General features: G+C 39.2%; 1 long non-coding RNA gene across 1 annotated transcript in view; it reads right to left on the bottom strand.

Annotated features, from left to right (window-relative positions):
- Nucleotides 1-603: 603 nt before the first annotated feature.
- Nucleotides 604-16,616, bottom strand: part of LOC147375476 (uncharacterized) — a 53,848-nt gene continuing 37,835 nt past the window's right edge. Inside the window, exon 4 of the long non-coding RNA XR_015160138.1 lies at nt 604-2,342. This is a non-coding gene — a long non-coding RNA (uncharacterized LOC147375476). The remainder of the gene's footprint in view (nt 2,343-16,616) is intronic.

Below are 16,616 nucleotides of genomic sequence, written 5' to 3' on the forward strand. Positions count from 1 at the left end.
CTGATATAAAATTCCATAACTTAAGGGTAAACAATGCTTGGGTGCTCAGTCGCTCAGTTGTGTCTGACTCTTTGCAACCCTATGGATGACCTAATATCAAACTAACATATCAATAGATTCAAAATTTTCAACTTTATAAGATCAGTTTCCTCAACTGAAGTGTATATGATGAAGGTATATAGTTCATAAAGTTGTCTGAGGGTGACATGAAATAGCACATACAAGTCCTTCATACAGAATCTGGCCCATAGAAGGACACAAGAAATTGATTTATATAAAAAGTGTTAATACAAATTATTTCTCAAAGATTACTCTGACACTAAAGTATATAGGTATCTCATCATGGCCTGAAAATAATTCCCTCAAATGATTTCAGGATCAAGTTATAACTCCCTTTCTCCTACAGCCCTTTGATGGCAGTTTTCCCAAGCATCTGCTTACCTGAAAATAAATTTAAATGGAAAATTTGCAAGTGATCAGGGTTAATGTCTCCAATTATTAAGTGACTGGAAAAATGAGACAGCAGGAACACACAGCAGGGGAGCATTTTTTTAGAAGTAGAAAGCAAAGATATTGTAGATTATAGAGTGGTTTTATTTTCCATGGCTGTAGCACACTTTAGCAATAGTTGCTTATGATTACTAGAACAATATGGTCACTGGAGCTGAAAATACAGTAAAAGAAACAGTATGTTTTCAAAAGAATGAATAGTTTATTTTCTTTCTCCAATTATAAACTTAAAACATATTATAGAAGAAAACCATATAAAAGTAAAAAGGAAAAACTCACCATAACCTTAAACATTTCCCCCTTGCCACTGTTAATGTTTTTGACATTTGGGGTGTTTTCTTCCAGTGTTTCTCTGGGCATGTTTTTTTCATAATTGGGGTCATAATTTCTCTGCAATTTCAATACTCATTTAATTTAAAATGGTAAGATAAGGATTTTTACTAAGGTTCCAAAAGCATGAGCATTTTATAAAGTAAGACATAATCAATATACAAAGTATTAATTGCTCTCAAAGCAAAGAATTCTTTCCTGAATCAAAGATCACCGTTTGTTTCTTTATCTGAGAGAATCGTTTCTAATCCAAATGCACATTTGCCTCTCAGGCATCTGTTGGGTTTGGAAGAGGTTTCCAGATTGAGTTGAGAAATGGTCATTACAGTTAAGCTGCAACTTCAATCTTGAAAATGAATGAATGGATCCAGTCCAGTCCTTTGGCTGGGACCCAGTCTTTAAAATCCAGCAGAACAATGAGTATGTGGCTTCACAGCCAGCTGGTATCAGACTTGGGCAGGCAGAGTGTCAAAATATTAGTGACTTTTTTACATTTGTCAAAGCTGAGGCCAATACAAGAAACGCAGACAGCTTGCAAATGTGGGTTGTACACCAAAGGGTCTGTGTGTGTGTGTGTTTTTTTTTCAATCCTGCCCACCGGATGTCAACATTTCCTTGCCTTCTGACTACATCTCCAGCAAAGACAGAGTGAAATATCTTTTACTTTGAATATGAAAACCACTATAGATTTATCATCAATGCATCAACCAGTAATTTATTATACCAGGGCAATGTACTCAGCTAGAATAAAGGGGCCATCAGCATTTCCATGGCAATCCTTTCTTTTCTTTCCTCGATTTATAATGCATCTGCTTACTCAGTTGTTCCTGAACCTGGCAGGCAAGGTCTCAGTGGGAGAATAAATATATTTATACAAAATGTTTAAGAAAGGCTGCCCACATTGAGCTAGAAAAATAAGCATATGCTAGTGCTGTCTGGCACTGTCTTTGCAATTCCTGCATCTCTCCAAAAGGGAAAAAATCTACAACTGAACATTTTTATTTTATTTTAAAAGAAACATTGCTGGCAGCCAATGTGCAATATGGGCTTGATGGGTTGGGGTTCTCTCTCTCTTTTTCTCTCTAGCTCTCTCTCTCCCCCTTTAACTTTTTCTCTGCCTTTTTCAAAGACAATTATACAGAAGAAAAAGCTCATTGATTCCATCACAAAAGAAAAGCAATTATTCACATGCCTATGCAGCTGAGACTTCCCTGGTAGCTCAGATGGTAAAGCGTCTGCCTACAATGAGGGATACCCAGGTTCAATCCCTGGGTAGGGAAGATCCCCTGGAGAAGGAAATGGCAACCCACTCCAGTACTGTTGCCTGGAAAATCCCACGGACACAGTCCACAGGGTCACAAAGGGTTGGACACAACTGAGCAACTTCACTTTCACTTTTCACTTTCATACAGCTGAGGTGTCTTTTTCTCCATCTCTTTTCCATATTCCTGGGTTAAAATTGGGCTGTTTCACGTGCATGAGCATTTCATGTTCCATGAGACCTGATGAGAAAGAGTCGAGTCAGATACCTCACACCTGTATTATCTCTTTCCCTCACCTGTGAATTGTATGAACTTAGGCAAACTTTGCTGAGCCTCAGTTTCCTCGATCTTTATATGAGGCCACTAAAGAGACAGTTTGGGATTTTATTGTGAGTAATGAGTTGCCCTGTATCAGGAACCTAAAATTCATTCTAGAAATGCCTGCTCCCTTCCCCTTCTTTGCTGCATGAGGTGAGATTTATCCTTATTAAAGCAGAAGAAGAAAAAGAGAAGAAGGAGGAGGGGGCAGAGGGGGAAAAGGAAAAGAACAAGAGAAGGAAGCAGAGTCCATGGAACCACTAATAACACAAATGAAACAAACAAACAAAACCAACATTTATACAATATTTATAGCTGTTAGGCACTTGTCAGTAAACTTCATAGAAATCTAGCAAATTAGTTGTTACTATAATTATTCCCATTTTACTGATAAGAAAACTGAAGGTCTGAAAGACTAGGCAACTTGCCTAAAGATAATATATTTCAAGTGACTAACTACACACAAGAAAAGCAATGATAAAGATGATGTCTGGCAGTGTTGAAATTTATTTAAGCCTTGTGCTCCTGGAAAACAGCAATAATTAAGAAATTCTCTTCACCCTAAATGTCTTACTGCAAAGAACCACCATTCTCTATGTGACTTATATATGACTCACGTATGACACCTTGTTTGCTTATGACAAGACCAGACCCAGACTTCCAAATTCCCATCTTTGTCTCATTTGTGATTAACTGAACTGTCTTTTTCTGCTGACCAGTTTGGCCAACAGCCCAAAACTTGACTTGACCAAGTTTTGCTCAGGGTTTTCTACTTCTCCCAGATCTCCAAACTTTGCCCCACTACTGAGCATGGAACTTGAAATAATTCTTCTTGAAAATTTTCTGAGAATCAGCTGATTTTAATGGTTTTTACCTCTCCCTCTAAAAGAAAATCCCTTTTCAGATTAAGATGCTTTCAGATCTTATAGTCAAAGAATTCTCTCTATTGCAATAGTCTCACTTTCCTTACTATAATATTGTTTTTGAATAAAGTCTCTCCTTACTTTAGTTCATATTTGCTTTTTATTTGATATATTATTAATAGCAATAACATTAATGATTGCTAACATTGTATAGTGCTGCTGCCGCCAAGTCACTTCAGTCGTGTCTGACTCTGTGTGACCCCAAAGACGGCAGCCCACCAGGCTCCCCAGTCCCTGGGATTCTCCAGGCAAGAACATTGTATAGTACCTAACATTAATTAATTTGCATCAGAATCATAACTTCTATTTGTATAGAGCTACATGGCTATGATAGTTTTTTAAAAAATATTTACTTTCTCATTAATTATACCATTAACATCAATAAGACAATTATTTCCTCATTAAAAAAATAAAGCTCATGAGCATGAGAAATAAGGTGACATCTAAGATGTTAATCAATATAGTGATTCTCATGAATTCTTTTTTAATGGACCATCTCTTAGCATCAATGTTCCTAAAAACAGTTTTAACACATAATGGATTAAGGAACTAAGTCTTCAAGGAACCTCTGTTGAAATGGAGGAACAATAAAAAAAAAAGTTTTCTACGCTTTGGAATAAATCAATAAATCACAAGAATTTTTAGGTTCCTAGCAAGACTGTAATGGAATAGAATATCAGGAAAAAAAAAAAATCGTTTTGGACAGGCAGTCAGTGATGACCTTGCAATCAGGTGATGCTTTAGGGGCAGCCTAGAGGCATTTTGCCTATGGTGGTTGGTGGTTGGTAGTTTAGTTGCTAAGTCATGTACAACTCTTGTGACCCCATGCACTGTAGCCCACCAGGCTCCTCTGTACATGAGATTTTCCATGCAAGAATATTGGAGTGGGTTGCCATTTCCTTCTCCAGGGGATCTTCTCAACCCAGGGATTGAACCTGGGTCTCCAGCATGGCAGTTGGTCTCCTGTATTTCAGATGGATTCTTTACCAGCAAGCCATGCAAATGGGAAGCCCATTTTGCATATAATAAGAAGAAAGCCCAAGGAGATTCAGAGCACTTGAGTGACAGAATCTATCCCAAAAAAGGAGATGGGAGCTCAGCAAATACTGACTTTATCCACTGAAAGTGGTGACGATTATTATGTGCAAAATATTTTATTGTTAAAACATTGTTATTTTTATGATTCAGTGTTTTGGAGGGAAAGGACTGGATTTAAACTGGAAATAGAACTGCCTTATGATCCAGCAATTCCACTGCTGGGCATACACACTGAGGAAACCAGAATTGAAAGAGACACGTGTACCCCAATGTTCATCACAGCACTGTTTATAATAGCCAGGACATGGAAGCAACCTAGATGTCCATCAGCAGATGCATGGATAAGAAAGCTGTGGTACATATACACAATGGAGTATTACTCAGCCATTAAAAAGAATACATTTGAATCAGTTCTAATGAGGTGGATGAAACTGGAGCCTATTATACAGAGTGAAGTAAGCCAGAAAGAAAAACACCAATACAGTATACTAATGCATATATATGGAATTTAGAAAGATGGTAACAATAACCCTGTGTACGAGACAGCAAAAGAGACACTGATGTATAGAACAGTCTTTCGGACTCTGTGAGAGAGGGAGAGGGTAGGATGATTTGGGAGAATGGCATTGAAATACGTATAATATCATATATGGAACGAGTCGCCAGTCCAGGTTCAATGCACAATACTGGATGCTTGGGGCTGATGCACTGGGACGACCCAGAGGGATGGTATGGGGAGGGAGGAGGGTTCAGGATGGGGAACACATGTATACCTGTGGCAGATTCATTTCGATATTTGGCAAAACCAATACAATATTGTAAAGTTTAAAAATAAAATTAAATTTAAAAAAAATAAAGTCCAACATGTACTGTTGCTAAAGTAAGTTTGGGTCCCCTCACCTGCTCACAGTGAAGTCAATCTACTAACACTAGGTTGTGGTAAAGGAAAGTGTGGCAGTTGTTGTGGGGTCTCGTACTAGGAGTCCATGACAGCTAATACTCAAAAAGCCTAAGCTACTCAATGGGTTTCAGCAAAACATTTTTAAAGGTCAGGTAAGTGAGTGGCATCCAAGAGTAATGCACAATTCTCTGGTTGGTTGATGGTGAGGTAACAGAGTGGTGTCACAGGGGCTGACATTATCAATCCTTGGGCACCAGAAATCTGTAGGCAACATGTTCATGGTCATCAAATCATTAATTTCTGGGTTAGGCAAGGAGACAAGATGATAGGGTAGGACTTGAGCTCACCTCGTCTCACAAAGACATCAAAATCACAACTAACTGCTGAATGACCATTGACAAAAAAGATTGAAACCTTTTTTGTCTACCAGAAAGATATTCTACATTCAAAGACAAAGAAGAAGCCACAACGAGATGCTGGGAGGAGTGTTTCTATGATATAATCAAACCCTATACCTGCCAGGTGGGCGACCCACAAACTGGAAAATGATGACATCACAGAGGTTCTCCCACATGAATGAAAGTTCTGACTCCCACTCCTGGGCATATATCCAGAGAAAATCATGGTCTGAAATGATACTTACACCCCAGTGTTTATTGAAGCACTATTTCCAACAGCCAAGACATGGAAGCAACCTAAATGTTGATCAACAAAGAGATGGAGAAGGAAAATGTAATATATACATACAACGGAATATTTCTCAGCCATTTAAAAGAATGAAATAATGCCATTTGCAACAACATGGATGGACCTAGAGATTAGCATAGTAAGTCAGACAGAGAAATAGAAATTCATATGTTAATAATATCCCTTATATGCAGAATTTTAAAAGACATGATACAAATGACTTTGCTTACAAAACAGAAACAGACTCACAGACAGAGAACTTTTGGTTATGGGGCCAGGGCAGGGAAAGAGGAGGAGGAGATAGTTAGCGAGTTTGAGATCGACATGTACACACTGCTATATTTAAAATGGATAACCAACAAGAACCTACTGTAGAGCACAGGGAATTCTGCTCAATGTTAGCTGGCAGCCTGGATGGGAGGGACGTTTGGCGGGGTGGGAGTGGGGGGCGGGAACTGATACATGTCTATGTATGGCTGAATCACTTTGCTGTGCACCTGAAATTATCACAAGATTGTTAATCGGATATCCTTGCATGCTCGGTTGCTTAGTTGCGTCTGACTTACAGCCTCATAGATTGTACCCTGTCAGGTTGCTCTGTCCATAGGATTATCCAGGCAAGAAGAGCAGAGTGGGTTGCCATTTCCTCCTCCAGGGGATCTTTCTGACCCAGGTATTGAACCTGCATCTCAGGACATATCCTGCATTGGCAGGCAGATTCTTTATGACTGAGCCACTTGGGAAGCCCAGGCACCCCAAAACAAGATAAAAAGTTAAAAGAATAAATAAATAAAAGTAGAATCACCATGCAATTGAGCAATCATAATATATAACCTATATGGGGAAAGAATCTGAAAGAAATGGATATACATATATAAAATTGAATCATTTTGCTATATACCTGAAACTAACACAATATTGTAAATCAGCTACACTCCAATATAAAATAAAAGTTAAATTTTAAAAAGTACTTAATTTCTTCCATTTGAGGGGGCTTTATCACCTGTAAAACAATTCAGGAAATGTGCATCAGATGCTATTATCTAAGTACTTAGAAGAGAAGCTAAAGCAGAGGATATGGGGGAGGAGTCTGTCTTGAGAAGGTCCCATAGGTTTCCACTCTTAAAATGTGATTTTGGATATCAGCACCTCTATGACTGGTTGTGTGAAACTAAATAGACACTTTACCTCCCTGAGCCTCAGTGTCCCCATTTCAAATGAGACAATAATATTTACTTAAATATATGGTTGTAATTTATCGAGATGCTGCCTGTGAAAGAGTAAGGTCAGAAATGACCTTATAGCAGGACATTAAGAACACATGATGTACAAGCTTCCAGATGTACAAGCTCGATTTAGAAAATGCAGAGGAACCAGAGATCAAATTCCTAACATCCATTGGATCATTGAAAAAGCAACAGAATTCCAGAAATACATGTACTTCTGTTTCATTGACTATGCTGAAGCCTTTGATTGTGAGGCAGTTTTTTTATGGGAATACCAGATCACCTTGACTGCCTCCTATAAAATTTGTATGCATATCAAGAAGCAAAAGTTAGAACCAGATATGGAACAACAGACTGGTTCCAGATTGGGAAAGAAGTACATCAAGGCTGTATATTGTCACCCTGCTTATTTAACTTATATCCAGAGTACATCATGTGAAATGCTGGGTGGGATGAAGCACAAGCTGGAATCAAGATTGCAAGGAGAAATAACAATAACCTCAGATATGCAGATGACACCACCCTTATGGCAGAAAGCGAAGAGGAACTAAAGAGCCTTTTGATGAAAGTGAAAGAGAAGAGTGAAAAAGCTTGCTTAAAACACAACATTCAAAACACTAAGATCATGGCATCTGGTCCCATCACTTCATGGCAAATAGATGGGAAAACAATGGAAACAGTGACAGACTTTATTTTCTTGGGCTCCAAAATCACTGCAGATGGTAACTGCAGCCATGAAATTAAAAGACACTTGCTCCTTGGAAGAAAATATATGATAAACCTAGAAAGCATATTAAAAAGTAGAGACATTATTTTGCCGACAAAAGTCCATCTAGTCAAAGCTATGGTTTTTAAAGCAGTCATGCATAGATGTGATAGTTGGACCATAAAGAAGGCTGAGCACCAAAGAAGATACTTTTGAACTTTGGTGTTGGAGAAGACTCTTGAGAGTTCCTTGGACTCCAAGGAGATCCAATTGGTCAATCCTAAAGGAGATCAGTCTTGGGTGTTCATTGGAAGGACGGATGCTGAAGCTGAAACTCCAATACTTTGGCCACCTGATGCAAAGAGCCAACTCATTAGAAAAGACCCTGATGCTGGGAAAGATTGAAGGCAGGAGGAGAAGGGGATGACAAAGGATGAGATGGTGGGATGACATCAGCAACTCAATGGACATGAGCCTGAGCAATTTCTGGGAGATGGTGAAAGACAGGGAGGCCTGGCGTGCTGCAGTCCATGAGGTTACAATGAGTCAGACACAGCTGAGCAACTGAACAACAACAAGAACACATGTGGGCTTCCCGGGTGGCTCAGACCGTAATAAATCTGCCTACAAAGCAGGAGACCCAGGTTTGATCCCTGGGCTGGGAAAATCCCCTAGAGAAGGGAATGGCTACCCACTCCAGTATTCTTGCCTGGAGAATTTCATGAACAGAAGAGCCTGGCAGGCTACAGTCCATGGGGTCACAAAGAGTCAGACACGACTGATGGACTAACACATCTCACCTTCAAGAACACATGTATTGGATCTAAACTACAACTCTGGGAGGTAGCTATTTTATAACTTCCACTTTATATCTAGATAAGGAAACAGTTTCAATTGAATTAAACTCCTTCTTCCATATTGCTCAGATAGGAAGCAGTTGAGCAGAGGCTCAAACGCTGGACTACTGATTTTGAATCTTGGCTCCTTTCCACATGCTCTGTGTTTCTTTTCAAAAGCTTTCCTGGGGCTGCCCCTGCAAAAGGAGCTGTAGAATAATCAGAGGGTCCCTGAGGATTTATTCATGATGTCCCCAGAAAAAGGATCAAATCTGGTCATTCAGCAGATTATGAACCTACAAGGCAAAACTTAAACTACTTAGCATCTGCTAACTAAAAAATGTCACCTGCCATTAGAAGGATTAGGTCATTAGCCATCCTAGTTGCTGACCTTCAACATACCTGGAAAGGAGTTCAAGGTGGAGATCAGGAATGAGGCACTCTGTTTTTGGGGAAAGTGGCAGAACAGGCCTTCAGACAGTCAGATATTTTCAGAAGATGATTTTATGAGCCCAAATTCCTATATCTCCTCATATTTAGGAAATCACTGAAATCATTAATGAAGATTCCTGCTCCTCATGACTAGCAGCAACTTTCTGCAAAAATGTGTGCTTGGCTGTATCTATCCCTCTTCACTATAATCATATGTATTGACCTTTCCCTCTACCTCTTTGGGGGTTTTCCTGGTGGCTCAGACAGTAAAGAATCCACTTGCAATAAAGGAGACCTGGGTTCAATCCCTGGATCAGGAAGATCCCCTGGAGAAGGGAATGGCTACCCACACCACTATTCTTACCTGGAGAATTCCATGGGCAGAGAAGCCTGGTAGGCTACAATCAATGGGGTCTCAAAGAGTCAGACACAAGTGAGGATTAATGCTTTCACTTTCTACCTCTTTGGAGGAATTCCCCAGAGCTATCTAAAATGCTGTCTCCAAGGCCATAGTCCTCCTTTTGTCCTGAGTAAGACTAAAATAAAAACTCTTCACATTGTCCATTTTTTCAGCTGACAAATCTTATCAAAGACATTCCATGGTCTTGCTCCTACCTACTTTTCCAGATACCTTCCTTGATGCTTCATCAGCTTGTATTTTGAGCTAATTACACTAAACTTGCATTTCCCAAAATATACCTGCTGTTTTACACCCCTGAATTTTTTCAGGCTACAAAAACCTCCCTTTTTTTCCTCTACTGTTTTTCTCCAAGTTAATTATTACTTTCCATAATTCAGTTTAGGTGTTATCTCCTGTAAGATTTCTCTGACCTTCTTAGCCCAAACTGAAGGCATCCCCTCTTTGTACATAGTAACCTGACCAAACTGTATTATTGCACCAGTCATGCTAAAGTATAGATTTTGGTTTATAGTTCTTATCTAAATAACTTTTTAATGGAAATTTTGCTGCAAGAAACAGAAGCCTATTCAAATTCTCTTAAGGCCATGTTGAAATAAAAAAAAAAAAAAGAATAAATAGGGCTCAGGTCAGGATTGAGACCCTTCCAAGGACCAAAGCAAAAGGAATTCATGGACATCTGTATTCTACCATTTATACAATTCAAAGGCCAACTCCCTTAGAGTTTGTTCCTTTGATTTAAATTTTTATGAAACTGACTCACAGTATCTACCCATAGACCAACAGCAGTGCCCAGAAGAGGGAATAAGCTATTATCAACGTGAACACCTGATCCTTTCCATCATCAGGGATGTGGGATGTTTCCAAGAAGTCATGTGCAGGCTGGACAGGGATGTGACCATGTAACCTAGAGATGGAGAGCTTCTCAGGAATAGGGACAGTATCTTAACCACCTTTATATTCCCCTTGGGTAGTTCAGTGAGAGATCAATGCAAGCACCCCATAAACATAAATAATGAGAGAGACGACTTTTACCATTCAGGAATCCTTCAGTCTTCCTTAACCCTCCTACCCCTGCATCTCCAAATAGATAAGACCTTGAGTTACAAGAGATTAATTTCATTTGGCCATCAGGCAGGAGTGCTCACTCAGCAATTTTTAAATGCAAATCCAATTGTGGATTGCTCACAAGGTAATTGTGCCTTATTTTCTTCTTTTTTGTAAGAATTGACTAGAATGCAATTCCAAAGGATAATGACCACAGCCAGTTATATTAAAATGTCAGATATAAAGTAGAAGTAATTATCTGTCCTTCAAGAAAGTCTTGATGTATGGAGCCAAAAGCCCATTATATAGTCCATTCATCAACATTTATTCAATACTTACTATGTACACAAATATTGTAAAAACGCATAGGACGCTTTCAAAGAAAGGTGAAGACCAGCTTCTGCTCAGAGCAAATATAGGGCAAGGTAACTAGAATAGATTGTTTGTGAACATGGAATAGATTATAGTTAATAAACTCACATTGTTGTCATCGTGTACTAAGTATTTGAAAAATAGGAGAAGTTAGCTTAAAAAAAAATTAAATAGAAAAACAGTACTTTAATAAGTACACAACCACTGTGCATTACACATCATTCTAGGCATTTGGTTTATTCCTGAGGATTTTGTATTCTTTGGCAGGATTATGGATAATCAACAAATATGAAAATTTCACATAGATGAATTATGTGAAAAATAGAATAAGATGATTCAGTAAAAGTGATCCAGTGCTTTAACTTGGTTTCTTTAGATAAGGTAGTTAGGAATGGCTTCTCTGAGCTGTATCTTACCTGATAAGAAGGAGCTAGACATGAAAAAGTGTCGTAGCTTAAGAAATAGCAAATACAAAGTACTGAGAAATGAATGAGGTTAGTGTTCAAGGAAAAGAAAGAAGACTCATGAGGCTGTCATGAGAACAGAGAGGAAAAGTGATAAAGATGGATTCTGGCAACAGCCAGAACATGTACAATTTTTAGGACACAGGAAGAAGTTTGCATTGTTTTTTCTTTCTTTTTTTTTTTTTTTTTTGATGTAGCAGAACATCATTGGAGGGTGTTAGGCAGGGAAGCAGCTTGACATAATTTTAGAAATATCACTATAATTGCCATGGAGAGAAAAAATTATGAACGAGAGGAGTTAAAAATTCAAATTGAAAAGAAAAATGATTTATTTTGGACTTACCAATGAGAGATTGGTGAAAAAAAATCATGGAACTATTTTAGAATTTCAGTTCATTTTAGTTCAGTAGCTCAGTCGTGTCTGACTCTTTGCAACCCCATGAATCGCAGCACGCCAGGCCTCCCTGTCCATCACCAATTCCCAGAGTTCACTCAGACTCACATCCATTGAGTCAGTGATGCCATCCAGCCATCTCATCCTCTGTCGTCCCCTTCTCCTCTTGCCCCCAATCCCTCCCAGCATCAGAGTCTTTTCCAATGAGTCAACTCTTCGCATGAGGTGGCCAAAGTACTGGAGTTTCAGCTTTAGCATCATTCCTTCCAGAGAAATCCCAGGGCTGATCTCCTTCAGAATTTAGGCTTAAACAAATGAATAGGTGGTGCCATTAACTGTGATGAAGAGGACTTTAGTGGAAAAATCAACACTTCATATTGGGGCAGATGAAGTTTGAGATATCACCTAGAAATATCAAATAGAGAGTGATAAAAAAAAAAGTGACTGTAGTTCAGAGAAAGGTTAAGGTAGAGTATTTGACACATAGATGATATGCAAAGCCATGGAATTATAATTATCTTCAAGTGCTTACAGAAAGATGTGTGCATGCTCAGTCTCTCAGTCATGTCTGACTTTTTGTGACCCCATGGACTGTAGCTCACCACGCTCCTTGTAGATGGGATTTCCCAGGCAAGAATACTGGAATGGGTTGCCACTTCCTCCTCCAGGAGATCTTCCCTACCCATGGATTGAACAGGCATCTCTGGCAGCTCCTGCATTGGCAGGAGGATGTTTTACCAGTAAGTCACCCGGGAAGCCCCACAGAAAGATGAAGTAGATTTATTTGCAGTTGTTGCCCAGCAATGATATCAGATACTAGTTGCTTGATAAAATATTTTGAAAATACAAATGTCTTGTTTCTGTTCCATGCATTTTTGACTTAGTAGGTCTGGGATTTCTATCCATGGTGCAACCAACTATGTGTATGTCTTTTGTTAATCTCCTCAGGTGAATCAAGATTGAGAATTACTGCTTTAAGGGCAGTGTCACGATAAGTGAATACAGTTAACATCCTCTGGTGCTTCACTGAGGATTAGAGAAGCCATTTCAGAATTGCTGTGTTAACAGTAGAGGGCTTGAACTAAAATACAGTTTGGATAACATTTCTTTGTCTCAGTTCTCCAACTCAAAATTGCCAAATTATTTTGGCTGTTACTTTGCAATTTCTCATGCAGTGCATGTGGCCACCCTATGACAGCCTATCATTCCCTCTGTATACATTCTATATAAGTAAAATGAAGAAATTATGCAAAAGTTCTAATGCTGGAGCTGACAAACTTTCTTTAAAAGGGTCAGAGAGTAATATTTTAGGCTTTGTGAACTATACAGTCTCTGGAGACACTATAACTCTGCCCTCGTAGTGAGGAAACAGCCATAACAATATGTAAATTAAAGGTTGTAGATGTGTTCCAATAAAACTTTCTTTAAAAATCAGAAAGTGAACAAGTTTTGGCTGTGGGCCATAGTTTGACAACCACTGATCTAATGTATGGTGTGAGATATGAGAGAGGTCTCCAGTGGTACAGTGTGTACACAGATGATGGTGAAAGCTGGGATTTATCTGGACCACCTTTTCATTGCTCTTCGGTGCTATATTCTATAAAATTTTGGCAGCAGGAAATAAAAGCGTAGGATTACATAGCCAACTTCAAATTGAAGATTATGGCTGCATTTCTTCTCCTGATCATGCTGTCCTTGCATATTGCATGCTATGGATTGCTATCATGTTAGGAAAAGGTTGAAACTGGAAGTTGTTGCACTACTTTGATGTATTATTACCCTTAATTATGTGACTTGGACAAGTTATTTAGTTTCATAAGTTCACATTCTTCTTCAGTAAATTAGGGGTAAAAATAGGGCATATATTATTGGCTTATTGTGATGAATAAATTATAAAATAAATGATAGGCACTACAGTCTCTAGCAGAGCAAATATTCTCAAGTCATAATTAGATGTGGAATACAATTGTACATTTAAACATATAAGGTCATAGGTAGAGATATTGGTTTATGAATAAACATAGCAGTATGGGAACCAAGATAGACATGGATGGATGAATAGGGAAAGAAAAATCTCCTGGCCACTGAAAGTGTTCAAGTGGAGACTGGATATTCATTATCTGTAAAAATTAAACCAGGAAATCCTCTGAACTTCTGATTTTATATTTGCAAACTGAGGATAGAATCAGGATACCTAGATGCTGCTTACCACTTTCTCTTTTTTTTTTTTTTTTTTTACCTTATTGTATTGGTTTTGCCATGCATCAACATGCATCCGCCACGGGTGTACATGTGTTCCCCATCCTGAACCCCCCTCCCATACCCCCCTCCCCATACCATCCCTCTGGGTCATCCCAGTGCACCAACCCCAAGCTTCCTGTATCCTGCATCAAACCTGGACTGGTGATTCGTTTCTTATATGATATTATACATGTTTTAATGCCATTCTCCCAAATCATCCCCCCGAAACTGGAGCCTATTATACAGAGTGAAGTAAGCCAGAAAGAAAAACACCAATACAGTATACTAACACATATATATATGGAATTTATATGGTATGCTTACCACTTTCAATTAAGGTTTCCTGTCAGGGCAAGGTTGAACATTTTGTATCTTAAGGAGACAGAATGCTATGTTAGGAGAATCTTGGACTTTGGCATCACACAGGCTTAAGTTTGAAATTCCAGTTCTGCTATTTTACTGTTTGACATTAGGCTAAGTGTTTCATGTCTCTTATCTATTCAAAGGGGATCATAATCTTTAAAAGGATTAAATTATTGTGTGTATAATTAATTTAATCCTTTTAAAGATTATGATCCTCTTTAAATAAATAAGTCCCTGATAGCTCAGTTGGTAAAGAATCCACCTGCAATGCAGGAGACCCTGGTTCGATTCCTGGGTTGGGAAAATCCTCTGGAGAAGGGATAAGCTACCCACTCCAGTATTCTTGGGCTTCCTTTGTGACTCAGCTAGTAAAGAATCTGCCTGCAATGTGGGAGACCTGGGTTCGATCCCTGGGTTGGGAAGATTTTCTGGAAAAGGGAATGACTACCCACTCCAGTATTCTGGCCTGGAGAATTCCATGGACTATATAATCTGTGGGGCTGCAAAGAGTCTGACACGGCTAAGCGACTTTTGCCTTCACTGTGTGTGTGTGTATGTATAAATATATTAGTGCACATATATATTTTCACACACATACACATGGGCATGTTCATATGCTCAGTCATGTCTGACTCTTTGTGACCCTATGGACTGTAGCCTGCCAGGCTCCTCTGCCCATGGAATTTTCCAGGCAAGAACACTAGGGACTGTAGTCTGCCAGGCTCCTCTGTCCCTTGGACTTTCCAGGCAAGAATTCTGGAGTGGGTTGCCATGCCCTCCTCCAAGGGATCTTCCCAACCCAGGGATTGAACCTGGGTCTCCTGCACTGGAGGCAGATTCTTTACCACCTGAGCCACCAGGGAAGCCCTATATTAGTGTATATATATGCCACACACACATATACATCCATATATATACAGAGAGACAGAGAGAGAGAGATCTACTGGCACACAGTGGATAATATTACTTTCCTCTCCAGTATTTTCTTTTTATTCTGAATACCCTCCTATACATTTCATGTGTCACCTAACGAGGTTCCTACCTTACGTTTCCTCCTTAATCCACCCATTTTCATTATCAAGAATAAAATTAAGTTTCTATCAAGTGCTCACTGACATTACTCTGGCATCTGAACTATCCGATGTGACATACAAAAAACTTTAATGTGTAGACATGCTAATCAGAAGGGAAATGTCAAATCTGCATACATTTCAAGTGACCCAACAATATTTACCCTCAAGCTAAGTCTCCTATTTTTCTGACAATTGCCTCATTGAGGAAGTGACTCATTCAGCATACCAAGCCTGATTCCATATGAGAACTTTACCTCAGACTGGTTTGAAAGCATCAAAAAGATGAATGTCACTGCCTTACAATTAGTAACAAGCCTAATTTGATTTGACAAATGATGTTGAATTTGAAGGGGTCACTAACCATTAGAGCTGTCGAGGACAAAGAGTGCCTTGAAGGTGGATCACAATGGAATGTTTAAACAGTTTGTTATGCAAATTTGCTTTCTACCTGTCAGGGGTGGGTAAAGGATAGTGATAGAGGGCTGGTGGGAAGGCCATGTCCAGAACTGATGACTGTCTGGCACAGTTCTTAGTTGTCACAGAGATAGTCTTGCAGAGCCCAGGTCAAAGACCTGCCATCTTCATTACCCAGGAGGCTTAGATAAGCACAACTTCCACCAGCAGTATGAGATAATTCTCTTCCATCTTCCATATCCATTTTCCATGGTCATCAAAGCAAGTAAGAGTAAACTGAGTTCAAAGCAAGCATCCCATGGAATGCTAACTCCTGAATTAGTGAATCATCTCTCAAAGAGATTGATGGATCCTCTGGAAGGTGAAACTGACATCCTATAGGGATGTGAACACATCACAGTCCAAGGCGTCCCTCTGTCTCTTGTCCCATAGGCAAGCCTTTATCTCTTTAACTGTTCACTCTCCATTTTAACTAAATAATTTATTTCAGTTTTTAATCAAAATCTCCTTAAGGAAGTCTGTGTCTTCACGTATGCCACAAACAGTAATTGCATCTTAGCATTTGTTCCATGGGGAGGGCCTTCATCTTTTGGTGGCTCCACAATCCCACTTTCTCTGTGAGTGTGATGTCACCATGGAGCTGGGAAGGTTTGACCTGGCC

The sequence above is a fragment of the Bos grunniens genome, chromosome 3 (assembly GCF_055505025.1).
Source record: "Bos grunniens cultivar Pamir isolate PY7600 chromosome 3, Bosgru_T2T1.0, whole genome shotgun sequence".
Classification (NCBI taxonomy): domain Eukaryota; kingdom Metazoa; phylum Chordata; class Mammalia; order Artiodactyla; family Bovidae; genus Bos; species Bos grunniens.